Source organism: Protopterus annectens, chromosome 14.part0 (assembly GCF_019279795.1).
Source record: "Protopterus annectens isolate FY-2018-M chromosome 14.part0, PAN1.0, whole genome shotgun sequence".
Classification (NCBI taxonomy): domain Eukaryota; kingdom Metazoa; phylum Chordata; order Ceratodontiformes; family Protopteridae; genus Protopterus; species Protopterus annectens.
In genome coordinates, this window is record NC_056748.1 from 464,179,279 (window position 1) to 464,185,744 (window position 6,466).

Here is a 6,466-nt window from a genome sequence, read left to right on the forward strand (position 1 = left end):
TGTATGTAAGTATTACTACTGATTTATTGTTCGAACAATATAAAAGTAATTTTGATAGGGTTATTAAAAGTATTGAAGCATTTGTCTTAAAAAATTCTGAAACGAAAGAAAGGAAGCTTGAAAGGGATATTTTAGATTATAAACACAAATGTGCATATCCGCCTGGGACTAAATACAGAAGATATGGGGCTGTTAACGAAACAGAGAGTAATATTGTTAGTGAGGAAGAGCTGAATGATTTTAATGAATGTGTTCATAGTCCAAACAGTTTTTTAGATACAGAAAATCAGCCTCGAAGATCAGAGAGGCTACGCAACAGGGAAATGAATGGGGGGGAATTGCAAGAAAGTTACAAAATGAACGGAAGAATCAACAGGAGGGGGAGGTATTGACATGTGGGGAAAGACTTGTGGATGAAACTATCAATTGTAATGAAAGTATTTGTAGGGGAATGTTTTGTGATTTTGTTAACAATGATGGGGTTGATATTGATGCAAGTTCTGAAAATGTTGATGAGAGAAGTTTTATACACAATGACAACAATAGGATATCTTTGTGCTGTGGTCTTGAGGGAATATATGAGAATTGTATTTATGAAAGTTGTACTGTGCCAGAAGTTCATGACAATTGTGGATTTGTTATTAATGAAGGAGAGAATTTTAAAGTTTATCGGAAAAAAGGTTACTGCATTTATAATTATACAGATTTAAACATTAATAATGAACATTTCGAATTATTTGCAAAAGGGGTTAAATTTGTCCCTATGTTTAAACTGGATATAGCTAAAACACTGTTGGAGTTAAAAATGTTTACCAGACAGATGCATTTAAAAATGTTTTTTGATGGGGGGGGGGGGGTAAGAAGGTTGAAACAATAAATGTGAACAACCCCATCCCTGTCAATGGATTTAAAAGAAAAAGTGCATTTATGCCTCCGCTGCATTCAGAAGTTATAGGATTTGAAAGGTTAGTAGAGGCCCAGCTGAGGGAGAGGTTAAAGAATTTTCAAGTGTTTGATGACAATCTATCAGTGAAAGAAAGAGATTTATTAGACTCCCTGAAAAAATCGGGTATGTATAGATTTATGAAACCCGACAAGGGAGGGGGTACGGTGATTATGACAAATACTGATTATATTTCTGATATATCTGCATTATTAAACAGAGACGAAACATATAAGGTAGTGTCAAGAAGTGAAATAAATAGGGCATATTTGAAAATTGATGTTTTTCTATATGATGCTCTCTTTCAAGGTACAATTAATGAGACTGAATATGATTTTTTATCGGTTAAATTTCCGAAAATGCCGACATTGTTCGGTATTCCAAAGATACATAAGGGGGCTGATAGACTGGAGTATAGGCCCATTGTATCTGCAAGAGGATCTAAAACCGAACCCTTAGCAGCATATATTGATATTTCACTTAAACCTATGTTTAATGCTGTTGAACATGTAATCAAAGATTCTTGGCACTGTTTAAAAAGGTTTAAAGATGTAAGAAATATAGAGGGTGAATTTGGGTTCCTGACAATTGATGTTGTGAACCTGTTCTCGGTCATTCCACAGGAGGAGGGCGTAGAGATGTTTTTTGAAGCAATGGTCAAAAGTGGGCTGTTTAATGGACAAAAAGTAAACTTCCTTTTACATCTGATGGAAGTGGTGTTGAAAAATAACTTTGTAGCATTTGAAGGTGATCTTTTCCAACAGGTTGTAGGAGTCGCAATGGGGGCGAAATGTGCCTCCTTGTTTGCGAATGCAGTGTTATTGACCTGGGAGAGAGAGCATATTTTTGCATCTAGTAAATATATGGAGAAAATTCTTATGTACAACAGGTTTTTAGACGATATACTGATTCTGTGGAAGGGTGACCAGGATTCAGCAAGTGAATTTGTTGATTTTTTGGGGAGAACAACAAACTTTTTGAAATTTACATTTAATTGGAAAAAGGAATGTATTAACTATTTGGATGTGTTGATCTGTAAAGATGAAGGGGGTTTCACAAGTAACATTTATAGGAAGGAAAATTATTCCAACTCCCTTTTACATTTCAACAGTTGTCACCCATTTCATCAGCGTAAGGGGTTAATTAAGGCCCAAATGGTCAGAACGTCTAGATTGGTTAGTCAGGAGTTGGTTTTTAAGCATGAAATGTTCAAACTTGTTGGAATGTTTCTAGACCGTGGATACCCTTTAAAGCTTTTACTTAGTGTAAAAAGAGATGTACTCAGAGAAAGAAGAGGTAGATATGCTCCGATTTTACTGGGTGGAGTGACTATAAGAGATGAGGAGGATGTTATGAAGGATGAAATGGCAGAAGGTGTACGTCTAGTGGTAAAATACAATTGTATGACACCTGTAATTATTGAAATGATGAAGGGAGCATGGAATCTCTCCCTTAGTGAAGAGGTCAAAAAGATTTTGGGTAAAGGACCTAACATTGTGTATAGCAGAGGGGAGAACCTGAAAGGAATTTTAAAAAAGAAAAATACAAAGAATTATAGGTCGAGTATGAAAAAGTGTGGATTTTGTAGATGGTGTAGGTATGTGAACGAAGGTTCATATGTTTGTGTAGAAGGGTACAAATACACCATTAAATGCCCTGGACAGTGTAATTGTTGTACCAAAAATCTTGTATATCTGGCCTCGTGTTCCTCTTGTGATGCCTACTATGTAGGCAAAACTATTAGGAGGCTTCGGGATAGGATTTCTGAACACTTAAGGTCAATTAAAAAGAAGGACTTGCATAATGCACTTTACCTGCACAGTACACAATGTACAGATTTTAAAAAGTTTTTGTTTTTTGTTATAGGTCGTGTGATTGATTGTGGGGAAGGTGGGGATGTGGTCAATAGGGTGGGGGCTTTAGAGACAGAATGGCAAATTAGATAAGACGCCTGTAGACCCCCAGGTCTAAATGACCACATTTCTATAAAACCTATTTTAAAACTTAGATCTCAACAGATTTAATAGGTAAACAGAATTTTTATATATATAAATGTGAGTTCATATGAATTTTATTAGTACATTTAGTTATTACTGTATGTATATGATTTAGATATACATATTAATTTTTATTTATTATTTTTTGAACGAGGAGTTTTTAAGAGAAGATTTTTTAAAACAATAAATTATTTATGTATTTATGTATTTAAATGTAATAATAAAAAAGTAGTTTTTAGTAATATTCATTAGTTAATAAATTTTATTGGTCTCAATTAATGTGGGGGGAGGTATTTGTTTCATCCAATAGTAGCTGTGAGTATGGTATTTAAATTCAAGTGTATGTTGGTTCTGTGTTATGACTCTGATGAAGCCGAACTGTTTGGCGAAAGCATTTTATTGTGCTTAGTCTGTACCTGTCTGCCTGTTCAATAAAATCCTGTGGTGAATTTACCTTGGTGATACAACTGCTGGACTTTGTGGTGATTTGGAAGTTCTTTTATTGAATCTGCCCTGGTGGGTGCAACATTTTTCTTTTTTCTCCTGGTTTTAGTTGCTTATGGAGAGCTCAACATTGCTGGGGTAGTTTTCCCTAACTCCTGGAGAGATGGGATGAGCAGTAGATTAACAGTCCTAAGTGGGTACAGTACTATGATTGGTTGGCTTAGCAGAGTTACTTAAGTTAGGTGAAGTGTTCTAATGAGACATTAGCCAGGGGGGATACAGGAGCACAGTTAATTATTCAAAAAGTGAGTTTTAGCAAGCTTCTTGAACTGTGATGGGGATTTGATGTCAGTTATGTGGGCAGGAAGGGAGTTCCAGGTTTTTGCTATACAGTGGCTGTAGACAGACTTATCAGCTTCATTGTTATATTTGGTTACTTTGAGGAGGTTTTGTGTGCTAGACCTCAAGGGCCTGTTGGTTGTATAGGGTTGCAAAAGATTTTGTAGGGCTGGGGTGTTTTTAGAGTTATGTATTATTTTGTGGGCTAGTGATAGTTGATTAAGTTGAAGTAGTAGTGGTAGTTCTAGCCAATTGAGTTTTTTTAGGCGTTCACAGTGATGTGCTCTGATGGGAGAGGTTGTAGCAAATTTGGCTATCTTATTATAACAACTATCAAGTTTGTTTAGGTCAGATTTGCGGAGATTTGTAAGCATGGGGAAGGCATAAAGTAGGGTGGACAGTAGGTGAGTCCTCGCTATTGTAGTTTTGGAGTGGTCAGTGAGGAATTTTTTATTGCGATACAGTAGGTCAAGTTTTTTATGTACTTTTTTATGGTTATAGAAATATGTAGGTCAAATCTAAGGTGATTATCAATTTCAACCCCTAAGAGTTTGGTATGATTTGTGGGGGTGACTGTGGTCTTGTTAAAGGAGGAGATGAAGAAAGAATCAGTGGGAGGTGTGGCTCTGTGGGAGCTAATGAGTACTATCTTTGTTTTACTTGTGTTCAGAATGAGCCTTTGGTTTGTAATCCACGTTTCTGCTAGGGAAAAGCATTCTTGAGTTAGGGAGTGAAGGATGTCAATTGATTTGGCTGCGCATATTATGGTGGTATCATCTGCATATTGCACTATTGAGGCTTTAGGAATACGGTTTGGGAGCTGATTGGTGAAGAGGGTAAAAAGAAGTGGCCCCAGGATGGAGCCTTGGGGTACTTTTAGGGAGACTGGTAGGGAGGGGGTGAGTTGGTTTTGCCACATAACAGCTTGTTTCCTTCCCTCTAGGTAGTGTTTGAACCAGGAGATTGCAGGGGTGGTAAGGTTTAGAGTTGCTAGTGAAAGAAGGACTTTATTGTGGTTAACCATATTAAATGCTTTGAACAAGTCAAGGAAGGTGGCAGATACAAGGAGTCAGTTGTTTCTGTGAGTATTGACAGTGTTGGTGAATTCTGTTGTGGTGGAGGTGCTATGGAAGGGTCTAAAGCCATGTTGTTGTGTTGCTATTAGATTATTTTCTAGGAGATATTTCATTAGTTGCTTGTGTATTACCCTCTCTAAAATTTTAGATAAAGGGGTAGTATGGCTATAGGGGGGTAGTTATTGAGTTCCAGGGAGGTTGCCCCTTTATGTAGAGAGATGATATGTGATATTTTCCATAGCTTGGGTACTATACACTTGGAAATGGATCTGTTAATTAGAATGGAGACAGGATATGATATGGCTTCTGCAGCCAGGTGGAGGTATTCAGTGGGTAGTTTATCTGCTGCTAGAGACATTGGTTTGAGCTTGCGGAGTAGTTTTTCAGTGGATTTGATTGGGTTCTGGGTGGAAGCTGAACTTGGGGCAATTGTTAGTTGGGGTGGGGGTGGATTTGCAGGGGTGGGGATGTTATCATAGGGTTGGTTGTTTGCAAGGGTCTGGATGGTTTCTGTAAAGTATTTATTAAATTGAGTTGGGATGTCTTCTTGGTTGTCTATTTTTGGGGTTGAGGTAGTTGTTTTACCTGGTTGTAGAATAGAGTTAATTGCTGCCTAAAATTTTTGTGGGTTGTTCTTGTGCTTATCCTGTAACTTTTGGTAGTAAGATGTTTTGTCTATTTTGGTGAGTTTTTTAGCTTTGTTACGTAGTTCAACGTATATTTGTTTGTTCAATTGGGATTTACTGTTGAGGTAGGTGGTCCAGGCCTTGTTTCTTTTTTTGAGGAGGGATTTTGTGTCTGGGGTTAGCCAGGGGGCATATTTAGTTTTAATTCGTGTTGTTCTGGAGGGGGTGTGATGGTTAAGGGTGTTTAGTACAGCTTCATCAAGAGATAGGTTTTTTAGGAGGGGGGTAAATGTTGAATTGAAAACACCAACAAAAGATTTCAAACATTCACAATACTGAAAACAAAAAATATCGAATTAAATAATATTGAGAAAGGAAAATGGTTTCATCTCCCTATATTAACACTAAATCCTCCCACCCCATAACACTAGTCTCAAATTTGCCTGAATAGTAGCAGAGTTACGGGAAAGTTTTTATAAAGCTAAGGTGTAGAGTTAGTGTTGAGGGAAGGGCAGTATTAGGATTAGGGTTAACAGCCATTATTAAAGAGGGAAGGGGTCTCCAGTCCCATGCACCACTTTAGTAATGGGTGCTAACCCTGATGCTGCCCCTTCCCCTCAATCCTCACCCTACACCTTACCTTCATAAAAATCTTCCCATAACACTGCCAGCACACAAAATACACTTTTGGTCATGCAAACATTCAAAAACACACACAAACAACACTATATCCCCTAACCTAACCCTGACCCTAACCCAAAAAACATAAACTCACACACAAGCATACAACACCTATCCTTTACTCATCCCTGACCTGAACCCTAACTCACATACACACACACAAATACTCTCACCTATCCAACTGCACTTACTTTTCTCGACATTACACACCACTGACATTTCCACCACTCAACTATCCATACTGTGTGTGTCTTCTTTCGGCTTTTCCCAGTTAGGGGTCACCACAGTGGAACTCCGGTCCGCTAATGATTGGCAGTAGAGTTTTACGTGCGGGCTTGCTGGGCCTAACGCACAACCTTC